This window comes from Myotis daubentonii, chromosome 1 (genome assembly GCF_963259705.1).
Source record: "Myotis daubentonii chromosome 1, mMyoDau2.1, whole genome shotgun sequence".
Lineage (NCBI taxonomy): Eukaryota > Metazoa > Chordata > Mammalia > Chiroptera > Vespertilionidae > Myotis > Myotis daubentonii.
In genome coordinates, this window is record NC_081840.1 from 39657067 (window position 1) to 39671374 (window position 14308).

Genomic DNA, 14308 nt, shown 5'->3' on the forward strand with positions numbered 1-14308 from the left:
ACTGGCTTTTTTCTTTTTTTCTTCTCCTCGGTTCATGTGGCAAAACACAGTCTCCCCAGAATGCCTAAGGTTACAAGTTGTAGATCCTGTCACACACAGATTCTAACTTGGCTCTCTTGGTTCCATTTCTAAATTCCAGAAATAGAATATGACCAGGTCAACTTGGGTCAGGGACTCCCCCTGTGGCTGGCCAGCCAAAACCAGGGAATAGGGTCACACAGTGTAAGTAAAACTGCCGGAAGCCACCTCTGTGAGGGGCTGGGTAGCTCCCAGAGCTGAGGGGCAGGGTAGACCTTCTTCAGTGTCTACTACAGTGTTCATGCTTTTATTATTGACTTCCTAAGTTTGAATATTTCTTCTACAAATCTCATGTATCAGGGGTATTGTAGATTGATCACACTAGTGAGCCCATTGTTTCATGCCTCTATATATTTATACCTTTGGGAGTGCCCTTCTAACCTGATCTGACCTTGGCTGCCTGCCTTGTTTTGGACAATGAGACAATAACAAACTTGACGCAAATGGTCTTGTAAAAGCACTTACATATTCCTGCTTCTTCTCTTGAAACTTCGTCCTTGTCTTCAGAGCAGGTGAGGGCCACCTACTGGAGGATGAGAGACCATGTAGCACAGAATCGAGTCCTCCCAGCTGAGGCCATCCTAGACCAGCCTGTTCCCAGCCGACCTGAGAGACCTGAGAGCTGACCACAGACGTATAAATGAGTCCCACCAGCCCAGCTCAGACCATTACAACTGCTGAGCCAACCCCTACACCAGTGATGGTGAACCTTTTGAGCTTGGCGTGTCAGCATTTAAAAAAACCCTAAATTAACTCAGGTGCCGTGTCACATATAGAAATTTTTTGATATTTGCAACCATAGTAAAACAAAGATTTGTATTTTTGATATTTATTTTATATATTTAAATGCCATTTAACAAAGAAAAATCAACCAAAAAAATGAGTTCGCGTGTCGCCTCTCACAAGGGTGTCATAGGTTCGCCATCACTGCCCTAGACTCATGAGCAAGAATAGATGTTCCCCTGTTGAATGCCACGGAGGTTTCATGGTTGTTTGCTACAGAGCGTTGTTGTGGCAATAGGTCATTGATACAAGAGAATGTGCTGTTTAAACATAATTTTATTTCCTTAATTAGATTGCCTTCAAGAATGATTCTAATTATCCTAGAAGAAAAAAAAAACTGGCTTTCAGCATCTCAGCTAGAGATCAGACCTGAGGCATCAGAAGGGAACAGAGGGAAGATGAATGGATTTTTGCAGATCTTTATTTAATCAGCCCTCTGGCATGCAAAGTACCCTCCCAGAGCCTACCTCATTAGAACCTCATAAACACTCTGTGAAGCAGGTTTGTTCATAGATGAGGACACTGAAGTTCAGTGGGAGTTAAGTAACTTGCTTAAAGTTGCTTCCATAGTACAACCAAGAACTCAGATTTAGCCCCAGATCTGTCTGCTGCAAAGCCACCTGTCAGTGTTTGTAGATTGTAGTAAATAAAAATATGTCTCTCAGTCCAATCTGATTTCAGATAAAAATTGTTGTTTATCTGAAATCCAACGTAATTGGTGTTCTGTATTTTATCTGGCAACCCTACCAAATAAAGCTGACTTGTTGGTGGGGACGGATCTGTAAGTGGTAAGTGCAGAGTATATTTGAGAAGAACTGATTGTTACACCTGCAGAAGTCACGCACTCCCTACTTTCTGAGGGCTTACAAGGGAAGGATGCTGAGGCCCTGCTCTCACACTCCTAAGACTGTCGAACTCTTTGTAAGGTCTCTGACCTCAAATGACTCCGGTCATATGATCTTGGGATATTCTCCCAGCTACACAGTGGGAGCATCCAGGATCCCTTGCTGACTCCTTTTCTAGGTTGCTTTAAAGAGGAGTGGAAAGTATACAAATCACTGGGTGTATGTTGCTGGCTGTTAATGAATTAAAATGTCTGAGGATACAGAATTTTTTTCTGCCTAAGAAATGAAGGGCAGATCAAAGTAAATGAATAATAGCTAGTCCATATGGTGTTTATTATATGCCAGGGATTTTTCTGAGCATTTAAAATGCTAACTCATTTAATTCACACAAAAACCATATGAGGTAAAAGCCATTTGTCATCATCTCATTTTACAGATGTGGAAACAGAGAGATTAAGTGAGTAACCCAAGTTTGCACAGCCACTTACTGGCTGTGCTGCAATTCAAACCCAGGCTGTCCTACGTGCCAGGCATTGTCCTGGGATTTGTTAGTGACAATACAGTTCCTGCCTTTGTGAAGCATGCATTCTGATGAGGAGAGGCAGAAAATGAAGGTAAAAAGAATGTTCCAATAGAGATACGTGCTACGAAGATAATAGAGCAGGGTCATATGATGGAGAGTGTCTAGTGGAAGGATGGTTGCATTAGATGGGGAACCATTTTTTGAGGAAGTGACATATGAGCTGAGCTCTACTAAGGAAAAGAAGCCAGCCACGCAAGGATCTGGAGGAAGAACACACCAGCCAAAGAGAATGATCTGGTGGCAAAGGTGTTTGAGAAACAGAAGTCATGCAATGCTGCTGAGCTGGACCGGTAGCGGGAGGGAGGGGTAAGATGTGGCCTGAGGGGCAGCTCACAGAACGCTCTGTGGGCCATGGGGCAGGAGGGTTGTGCTCTCAGTAGGATGAACAGATATTGGAGAGTTTTAACCATAAGAGGGACATGATCTGATTTTGTGTCTTAAGGTTCACTATAGATGCTCTGTGAGGAAGAGACCATGAGCCATGCATGGTGGGTGTGGTTGATAAAAGTGAGAGTAAGGGGACCAGTTAGGAGGCTATTACACTAGTTCCTGAAGGGGTGGTGGTGGACAAGGGTGGCAGAGTGGATGGATTTGGGGAATGTTTGTGGGGGTAGATTTGGGAGAATTTGTTGATGGATTCAGAGAGTGATAAATTAAAGCAGATACCTAGCTTGAGCTGCCTAGTGGATGTGGCACCATTTAATAACATGAGGAAGCCTGGGGAAGAAGCAGAATAGACTTGAGATGCTCAAGAGTCACCCAAGAGGGGCTACCAGAGTGTCAACAACCATCATTGTCTGTCTCCATTGTCTGTATGTCCTCTCTCTCTTTTAAACCAAAAAAAAAAAAAAAAAGCCCAGCATATCGCTTAGAGCCAGTGGTTCTCAACCTCTGCATCGTGACCCCTTTGGCGGTCGAACGACCCTTTCACAGGGGTTGCCTAAGACCATCCTGCATATCAGATATTTACATGACGATTCATAACAGTAGCAACAGTAAAGTTGTGAAGTAGCAACGAAAATAATTTTATGGTTGGGTCACAACATGAGGAACTGTATTTAAAGGGCCAGAAGGTTGAGAACCGCTGGCTTAGACCTTTAAGTAGAATTCACATACAGAAAAGCCTTGAGGAGCAATGTCAACTGAAGATTTCCCTTGGGAGGTGGGGGAGGCATTTTTTGTCATAAATCTCATAGCAAACAGCTTACACCCTGATTAGACGCTGTTTCCTACAGCCCTTCCCTGGTCCTCGGCTCCACTTCCCGGGTTTCTCTCTGATCTTTCTTGTGTGCAGCACGCCCAGTGTGTCTGGCTCTTCTCTTTCCAAATGTATCTCTGCTGTGTACTGACCTGCGGATCTCAAATTCCTCTTTCTACTATTGCATAGAACTAATCAGCTCTGCCACTGAGCTTGTGCCCAAATTTACATACCCAAACCCATCCAGCTGCTTAGCAGAAACTCGGGTAAAAAGTCGAACCCTCAAGTTAGAAGCTTTAAGGTTGTAAATAAAAAAGTACGCTTGCTGTTTTGTATGTGTGTGTATGTCTACACATCGACATTATCATGGTCCTTCTTCAATATAAAAGATTATTCTTCAAAGATTAATGGATTCGTGAGCTATTTATCATTATAGACTTTAGTGTGAAATGACCTTTTGCTAAAATCACAATCACTGTACTTAGGGTTTCTTTACCTGTGAAATGATGGTTTTCTTGATTGAGAATGCTTAGAATTGTAGCATTTTTAATTCCTTTTTAAAAATTTGTTTCCTTAATCATGCTAGATAATGTAATGCGTGATCCCTGTGATCACCTGCTGTTTGTACTATTCTCAACAGGGACCAGCCAGGTGCCAGGCCCTGTGAGAAATAAGGACCAAATACCTGCTCACGAGAAGTGATATGCTAATCGGGAAGGCTGTGTTCTAGAAAATTTTGCATGATGAGATGCAGGAAAAGGATTGAGAATGTTATTGTGCCCTCTGCTTAAGGAGTAAGTTCTCTTTCTTTATTTCAGAAAGCCTCCTGTGCAAATAGCAGTCACCAATCTGAGCAAATAGAAATCCTATCTTCATGTAGCATTTACCGACATTCAATATTTATAAATTTGTGATGATTCTTGGGAACAGAATTCCCTGCCTTATCTCCTGTGGTATGGTTCAAGAAACCCGAGGACACTGTCAGGTCTTCTGCCAGCAGCCCTGCAATAGAAAGGAGTGTTTATTCGTTTGAAAGAGTTGCGTTCCTATGTAATGAGCAGGCGGGCCATCTGGAGGCAACCCACCAGGAAAGAGATATGAACTGTGGGTTCCCGAAACCTCTCAGCCTCTTTGTTAAGAAGTTGTCATTTCTGTGTGGCTGTTTGGATGTTAACTCAGAATATGCAATCCCAAAAATCAACAGCAGATCATCTGTTAAATGAGCGGTGATAACATTGTCCATTTGTTAGCCTTCAGAAAACACCAGCTGGTGTCAGGAAACAGCCGCAAAAGTAAATGGGCTGGAGATCACATGTTTTTTCTTTCCTCCCCGAGTTGTACTTATAATAAAAAAGGTAACCTAAAAAACTATGTTTGATCCAACTAATAACATCAATAAGCAAATAAATGAACCCAGGGTACCTATGAAAAATATTCAGTGAGCCAGGAATGGGTGATAGTTTTTGTTCTGGATTTGTCATTTGGCTGCCCTCTCTGGAAGAGCAACAGGAAGTGCCTTTAATCAATTGCAGTACACATTGTCCTGTGCAGATGTACAAATCTCTGGGCACTGCACTGTCCAGGGATCGCTGACTAGGGAATGTCACCAAAATTGTCATGAGGTCTCTCCTGAAACACAACTTAGGTGCTTCCATTGCATGAAACTTTCTCTCAATTTCCTCACCATAGCAAAATCTACACATTTATGTTGTCTTTACAGAGTTGCTTCTTACGTTATTTCTACACATTAATAGACTGTTGGTTATTCTGTTCTGAAAAATTTATTGGTTATGTTATTCTGAAAAATTTCAGACTCACAGGAAGCATGGAAGGTAATATAACAAAGACGTGGGTGCCCACTATTCAGAATTAATGTTAACAATGTTTTTTATTTGCTTCAGATTTTTTTGAGACATAAAAATTAGAGATAATGTCCCAAAATTATACATAATTATTGTGTTGCATATGTCACTTACCATTGTTAAATTTCCTCAAATCCTTTTTGGGGGAAGCATGTAGGACACAAAAAATAAAAATAAAATTTATCTCCACAATTTTGATTTTCACAGGACTTTCCAAATAAAAGTCCAAAGACGTCTCTTAATCAATAGGTGCAGTTCTGGAGAAGAATCCTCTCAGTGAACACTTCTATTTGCTAATGTTCACAAACCAGATATACAATCATAATAATCTCTTCACAATAAAAGTACTACTTATCTTCTTATGTGTGTATTTGCTAATTTCTCTTCTATGTTTATTTTTCAGTTAAAACTAGATGCCCATGTTGGTCCTGATTTTTGGGTAAGAATCCTTCACTCAAAATAAATAGTCTAAAATGCAAAACAAAACTGTTGGGAAAAGATGTAAAGTGGAAATCTACTAAAAAGTTTTTAAAATATGGCATCTGACCTAGTTTATTATTTATGTCACTATTTTGAGACCATATCTTGATTTTTTTAAGAAACCCAAACTACAACTTTTAGCTTTAACCTCTGGGGTATTATTCTTTGGCATAAGAAATGCAAATGTTTATCAGATATCAGTTTTGTTTTATGTTGTATCTTGGGAAAATTTCATATAAAATAATGTATTTTAGTATAACACCATTATTTCTTAGATATAATTTATCCTTTGAAATTTTTCCTGAAACATATAATTTTGAGACTTACAAAACTGGACTTTCTTATTTAAAGTTATGGCTAGAGAAACCAAGATGGCGGCATAGGTAAACACCGGATATTGCTGCCTCGCACAACCACTTCAAAAATACAACTAAAAGACGGAACAGACATCACCCAGAACCACAGGAAAGCTGGCTGAGAGGAAATTCCACAACTAGAAGGAAAGAGAAAAGCATACCGAGACTCAGAGGAGGCGCAGTACGGAAGTAAAATACTAAGGTGCGGAGCTGCATGTGGAGTGGGCTGGCAGTTGAGGGCGTGGTTGTCATTTTCAATCGGGAGGGAGTCTCAGGCTCTGGGCTTCAGTTCCAGGCGAGTCTGTGGGGACCCAGACTCAAACGGGAGAAGCGGGACTGTCTGGCATCGGTCGGAACTCGAGGGCAGCTTTCTCTCCGAGGTTTGCAGCGGTTGTTGGGACACTGAGAGGCAGAGCCTCTGGGGACAGGACTGAGAGCAGCCATAACTGCTCACTCGGCCCGCCCTGTTGATCCCCTGGGACCTGCCCTGCCCAAGCCCTGCACAGAGGCATTTGCTGGTTAGCCTCAGGCAAAGGCGAGATTAGCACCTCCCTAGAAGACAGAAGTTCTCCCACTGCAGACACAGCTGATTCTCACAGCCAGTTAGCCTGGAGGTCAAATCCCCCCCCCCCCCCCAGTGTTACCTACAACAATCAAGGCTTAACTACAACAAGACGGCGCACAAAGACCACTAGGGGGTGCACCAAGAAAGCATAAAAAATGCGGAGACAAAGAAACAGGACAGAAATGGAGGAAGGCAAAATGCTGGATATAGAGCTCAAAACCACACTTTTAAGGTCTCTCAAGAACTTTCTAGAAGCCGCCGATAAATTTAGTAAGGCCCTCGAAAAGACTGGTGAGACCGCTGATAAATTTAGTAAGGCCCTCGAAAAGACTGGTGAGACCGGTGATAAATATAGTGAGATCCTCAAGAAATCTAATGAGACCCTCGATGTTGTGATAAAGGACCAACTAGAAATTAAGCATACACTGACTGAAATAAAGAATATTATACAGACTCCCAACAGCAGACCAGAGGAGCGCAAGAATCAAGTTAAAGATTTGAAATGTGAAGAAGCAAAAAACACCCAACCGGAAAAGCAAAATGAAAAAAGAATCCGAAAATACGAAGATAGTGTAAGGAGCCTCTGGGACAACTTCAAGCGTACCAACATCCGAATTATAGGGGTGCCAGAAGATGAGAGAGAGCAAGATATTGAAAACCTATTTGAAGAAATAATGACAGAAAACTTCCCCTACCTGGTCAAAGAAATAGACTTACAAGTCCAGGAAGAGCAGAGAACCCCAAACAAAAGGAATCCAAAGAGGACCACACCAAGACACATCATAATTAAAATGCCAAGAGCAAAAGACAAAGAGAGAATCTTAAAAGCAGCAAGAGAAAGAAACTCAGTTACCTACAAGGGAATACTCATACGACTGTCAGCTGATTTCTCAACAGAAACTTTGCAGGCCAGAAGGGAGTGGCAAGAAATATTCAAAGTGATGAATACCAAGAACCTACAACCAAGATTACTTTATCCAGCAAAGCTATCATTCAGAATTGAAGGCCAGATAAAGAGCTTCACAGATAAGGAAAAGCTAAAGGAGTTCATCACCACCAAACCAGTATTATATGAAATGCTGAAAGGTATCCTATAAGAAGAGGAAGAAGAAGAAAAAGGTAAAGATACAAATTATGAACAACAAATCTATCAATAAGTGAATCTAAGAATCAAGTGAATAAATAATCTGATGAACAGAATGAACTGGTGATTATAATAGAATCAGGGACATAGAAAGGGAATGGACTGACTATTCTTGGGGGGGAAAGAGGTGTGGGGGATGGGGTAAGAGACTGGACAAAAATCGTGCACCTATGGATGAGGACAGTGGGTGGGGAGTGAGGGTGGAGGGTGGGGTGGGAACTGGGAGGAGGGGAGTTATGGGGGGGAAAAAGAGGAACAAATGTAATAATCTGAACAATAAAGATTTAATTAAAAAAATAAAGTTATGGCTAGTTAAAAGGTAAGTTCACAGAGACACTTCTGACCAAATAAGTGCTAAGTGTTCTTGTTTTTTTTTCTTAAAAGTTGGGAATTGGACTGTCAAACCTCAGAAGGAAGGCAGGAGAGGGTGGGGGGAAGGGGGAGAGATCAACCAAAGGACTTGTATGCATGCATATAAGCATAACCAATGGACATAGACACTAGGGGGGTGAAGGCATGAGCGGGGGTGGGGGGGCATGAGTGGGGGTGGGGCAATGTGGGGATAAGGACACATATGTCATACCTTAATCAATAAAGAAAAAAAAAATAGTTGGGAACTGTTTGTAAGATTATCTGCAGGGGAAAAGCAACTAGTCTGTGGTATATTTTTCTATCTATAATCTACCACAAGTATGTTTCTGTTGTAGATTTGGATCATGGTACAATTCTATAGGTCTTAGTGAGATGAATATTATATTATCATAATTAGGATCTCAGAAGATACAGTTACTATGAACTGGGATGAATTTGTTTTTGTAAATTTAAAAAAACATTTTGAAGACATGTCCTCAGAGGTACATATGGTTCTGGAGAAAAAGTAAAGGTTAGGTTAGTTTTAGTTGCTCATATCAGTTTTAGCACAAGATTACAAACGTATTATTGACTATAATGTTGAGTTAGTTTGATTTTCATTAATGCTGTGGTGGAAAGGGGAGGCCAGGAATACCTCCCTCAGAGACTTAAACGTGGATAGGTGTGCAGCAGGACAGGGAGCCAGAGGCCCTGCAGGCTGAGGGGCGGCATGAGCCAACGCATGCAGAGGTGAACGGAAGCATCTCAGCACCACGATGAGATGGAGGGATGTGGGAGATGAGAGGAGGGATGGAGTAGACCCAGTCCCCCCTTACTTGTCTGCTAAGGAGCCTGGCTCTTACCTGGAGATGGCAGGGAGCTGGCGAGTTAGGGAAACTGATGATGTAGGAATGAATTGGTTCTGGACATTAGTCATAGGTTGGAGAGCTAGGTCCTCTAGATGTAATGTTATAGAATGAGGTTTATTCCTGGAAATCTATTTCATAGAAGAAAAACCCCAATCCTGAAAATAAACAGAAAAATATAAAATCTATGCTTTTACAAATGTGTATTAAGAGTTATGTAGTGAAGGCTACTTTGTTGGTTTTGTTTTTTTTTGTTTGTTTGTTTGTTACTTTGTTGGGTTTTTTGTTTTGTTTTGTTTTTCTTACATGAACTGTACTGCAATGGTCTTCTTTTCCTTATAAATCTCCTTGTAGTGAACATGGGAATACTTTATTTTTCCAAAGACCTTTGGCCTCACTTAAAAATTAGGGTAATTTGCCTCTAAATTCTTAGCTGACAATTAAATTTACTCACTCACTTAATAACTATTCATTGAACACATACTGCATGAGATATTGTTCTAATGAAAAGTAAACCAAAAAAAAAGATAAAATATAAAAACCCTGCCATCATGGAGATTTTTTTTTTTCTACTTGGAGAGAAAGGCCATAAGTATGCACACACAGACAGACAGACATTTAAGGTTAGGGTTTAGGGTTAAGCTAGGGGAAAGAGAAAAGAGAATGATGGGAATATTTATTGAGTTTCTTATTCTACATAGGTCAAGGCAGACTTCTCTGAGGAGGTGATATCTAAGCAGAAACCTGAATGAAATGAGAGAATGAGCAATGAGACTGTTTGAAAGAAAACATGCATGAATGACTCCCAATGTCTTTGGATGGTATGGAGATGGGTGGTGCAGTCGCTCAGGTAACTACCTCATTGGCGATTTCTTGCTGTGAGCACAAAGGTAGATTCAATCAGCTGTATCACCTCTGACTTCATTGGGCTCCTCAGCATCCCCAGTCAATGCCAGAACTGACCAGCAGACCCTGAGTGACAGATGAACAGATTACTCTGACACATACTTCTGTGAAAGAGAGGGCTAAGAGGCTGCTTGGCTATAGGGACCAAACAGCCCCGTTCACCTCCTCCTTAGGCTTTTATTGCAACAACAGCTTGAACCAAAATGAACCTCTAGATCAGTGATTCTCAACTTCTGGCCCTTTAAATACAGTTCCTCATGTTGTGACCCAACCATAAAATTATTTTCATTGCTACTTCATAACTGTAATGTTGCTACTGTTATGAATCATAATGTAAATATCTGACATGCAGGATGGCCTTAGGCGACCCCTGTGAAAGTGTCATTTGACTACCAAAGGGGTTGCAACCCACAGGTTGAGAACCGCTGCTCTAGATATAATCAGCAGGGTAAGTATCCTTGAGAAAGTTCTACAAGATTGGGTCTAAAGACTAAACATAGAGATTCCAGTAAAACACCCGGACTTGTTTGGAGAAGTTAAGGCAGGGCCTGCTGCCTTCAGCAAGGTCCTCCTAGAGACCTCTGACCTTTTGGAGAATCCTCCTTACAGACTTTCCAACCAAGTCCCATGCTTCCCCACAAGTCAACATGACTTATTGGTAACATCTGTGAAATTCATTAGGTAGACACAAATATCATCATATTTGTTGCTATTGGTGATGGTAGTGTTGGTATTGGTGGTATTGGTGGTGTTGGTGGTGTTGATGGTCTCTCTCTCTGTGTGTGCCTTTTATGATAAGGAAGATTTGAACAGCAGAGGGTTGGAAGTCAATACACTATAAAGATGAGATTCTGATAAACATGATCAGATTTTCACTTAAAATATCAATAATGATAATAACAATCAGCATATTTTGAAGCATATACCATATGTCAGAAATTGTTTTAATATTTCATGTGACATATCATTTGATTCTTTCAGAAACTCTGTGAGGTGGTCAACTGCTACACTCATGATATAGGTGAGAAAAGAGGCTTGGAAAGTGTAACTTAAATTGTGCACCCAAATCTGTATAATTGTGTTAATCAGTGCCACCCCAATAAATTTAATAAAAAGAAATAAAAAAAGAGTAGAACCTGGCTATAAAAGTCATGCAAAAAAATTCTGAGTAAATTGCTCAAGGTTACACAGCAAAAAGGCAGGGTTTGAAATGAGGTTTTGTCTAACATCAAAGTCCAAACTTTATTTCAGTCACTGCCTTCATGGGTGATGCTGCTGAAGCAGTGTGGAGGATGGGCTGGGGAGGATATGAGCACTAGCCATTATCCTTAATATATTCGCTTGTTTGCTAAATCCCTCAGTATGTAATCATCCCCATCATTACCCCTCCCTACATCTCCATCTTCCTGCTCCAGCTCTCACTCCCCACTCTGAGTCCAAAACTACCCCATATGACACCATCCTCTCTGCTCTGACAGCCCATGTCAGGATGCCCTACAAATACACACCCTACTTATCCTGCTCAGGCTCCTAAACCATCACTGAGCCATCCCCTTGCAAGGATGCCCTACCTTCTGACTCAGGTTCTGACTGTACACAGTTCACCTACTGTGTGGATAGCTTCCTTCCTTATGGGCTCTGAGAACCATGCAAGGCTGCCTTTCTCATTGGACACCTCTTACTTCTCATTCTGTTTAGGCTCCTAAACCCTAATGCTAGGTTGCCCTCACCATTTGGGTTCTGACTCCCCACACTGGGTCACTCCCCCTGTGTGGATAAATTCCTTACATTCTTTGGGCTCTGATGTCCCACTCCAGCCTGCCTTTTGGTGTGTGTGTGTGTGTGCGGGGGGACACCCTTCTCAGTCCACTAGGGTTCCACATACCACAAAGCACTATCCCCTGTGTAGATACATTTTCACCCTGCTTGGGCCCACACCAGACTCCCCTGCATGGCTCCTTCCTCCTGCTCAAGCTCTCACACCATGTACCTTCAGAAACCTACCTTCCTCAGCTCCACCAAATGGTTTAGGATTGAGTTGTATAGAAAGGAGGGGAAGAGAAAGAGAAGCAAGAAGATGAACTCTTTGAAGTCTTTCTGAGATGAACAAAGATCATATCATCGACATTAGCCTTTCAATTTGTTCATTTATTCATTCATTCAACAAATATTTAGAAACACCTACTATATACCAGATATTATCCTAGATACTATAAGTATGGTGGCGATAAAGATAAGCGTCTTTATTCCAGTGGACTGTAGTCAGAGATAGAGGGCCATTATAGATGTCCATTTTGTGGGATTAGTAGAATGAGTCCTGGGCTTGAAATCAGAAAATGGTTTAATTTTTTTTAACTTTCCCTTAAAAGCTGTGTGATCTTGAACTAGTTGCTTAACTTTGAACATTTATTTTGTGATCTCTAAAATGGGGACAACATTGACCTTACAGTGTTATTGGGAACATTACATGAGATTTATATATAAAATACTCAAAATACAGTATGGGGTCATTTAAAACAATATCCTAGGAATAATATATTGAGTAAGTAAAAAAAACAAAAGAAGACCCCTGAAAGGTATAAGATACAATCCTAAGTGTATGGGACATCTGGCAACTGTAAACTACCATCGAATTAGACAATAATTTGTGCCTCCTAGAACTCACATTCTAGTGTGAGGAGACAGACCATGTTATAATTACATCAACCTTTAGGTATGTTCAAGGTCATTCATGTTGGAAAATGATAGAGTAGGGTAAAGAGAATGGGGGACATGGGTGCACCATTAGGAAAGGTGGCCGGTGAAGGCCTCACTGAGAAAGCATCCCTGGAGCAAACTTCGAAAGGAGGTGAGAAAATGAAGAAGTGAACCATGGCTGTCTGGGGCAAGAGTGATTATCTCAGGTAGAGACAGAGCCAGGGCAATGACCCTGAGACGGAAGCTTGCTGGTATGCTTCAGGTCCAGACCATTGGGTTTGGTGGCTGGAGTCAAGGAGCGGAGGAGGGAGACGGGAGAGAAGGCCCAGGGAACAGAAATAGAGCATGTGAGAAAAGTTCTCCCTGATTAGATGTCTCCATTCCAACTCCAGTTTCAGCTTTCTTCACCTCTCAGAGCGTTGGTTTAAAAATAGTTATCAGCCCCCCCTCCCCCATGTGATATTTCTCTTAGCCCCAAATTCCTATTATAAAGGATAGAAAACAGTAGTATTTTTAACATGCTCCAGTAGCTAAACAAAAGGCAAGACCTTATTTTAAAAGAGCCTTGAATTCTGATAACACAGGATAATTGTGTTTCCTTACTTAGCATTTCTTTGCAACTGTGGAGGTTCACTGTAACCTAATTGAGAACCCAGAAGCTATTTGTAGAAGACAGGAAGCGGACTCTCCATCTTCCTTAGTTTTCCAAACTGGCATTTCATGGAAAGATGTGACCATCTGCGCTAGTGTTTCTCTGATCACCATAATAGGTAGTAAAGAGATCTCTCGTTTATGGTAAAGCGTGCTCTTCTTTTATCTGAACGCCTACTCACAGCAAGAAGATTTATTTTTACAGGTCAAATAGTGGTACACCACAGCATGCTGCTCGCTGTGTTTTGGTTATCATGTCTTCCATTTTACAAGTCATATGAGGACACTATTTTTAAAAACATAAAAATTTAATGTTGAGTTTTCAAACATCTAGGGCTTTCTGGCTTGTTTCTCTGAGCTATTCCCAGCGTGGGCATGTTGAGAAGGTCTCTAAGAGCTGAAAGATAGTCTCAACTCTCCTCAATGGTTGAATTGTGCAGCAATTTTCAAATGTTTATCAGGATATATCAGACATACTCTTAGGGGTAAGATGAGTATTGGCCAGTTAATTCTAGCAAAAATCTCATTGGATAACTAAAAGTAGTGAGTTCCATTTTCAAGGGAAACATTGTTCTTTGGACTCTGGCACTGATCCAGTTCCACATCATTTCAGGGGCCAGTTATTAACACAAAAGGCCAGGTTCAGTGGATAAACTCAAAGCTCCCCATCCCTAGTCTACGGAGGCCAATCCGAAAAGTTATAGACAAATGACTAATGAGAACCCAAGAAGCTCTGTGGTCTCAGGAGGCAAGATCAGCACCATCATAAGGATATCTTATGAGGATGTCCTTAGTGAGCTACTCCCTCACCGCTGCACACCCAGCTTACCTCTAGTAACATGCAATGTATATTGTTGCTTCTTTCATTTGTTGAAGACTATAAAGCACAACCTAGTTGGTAATAAAGCTTTGTAATCTCAGGTTGCATTAATGGAAGGACAAG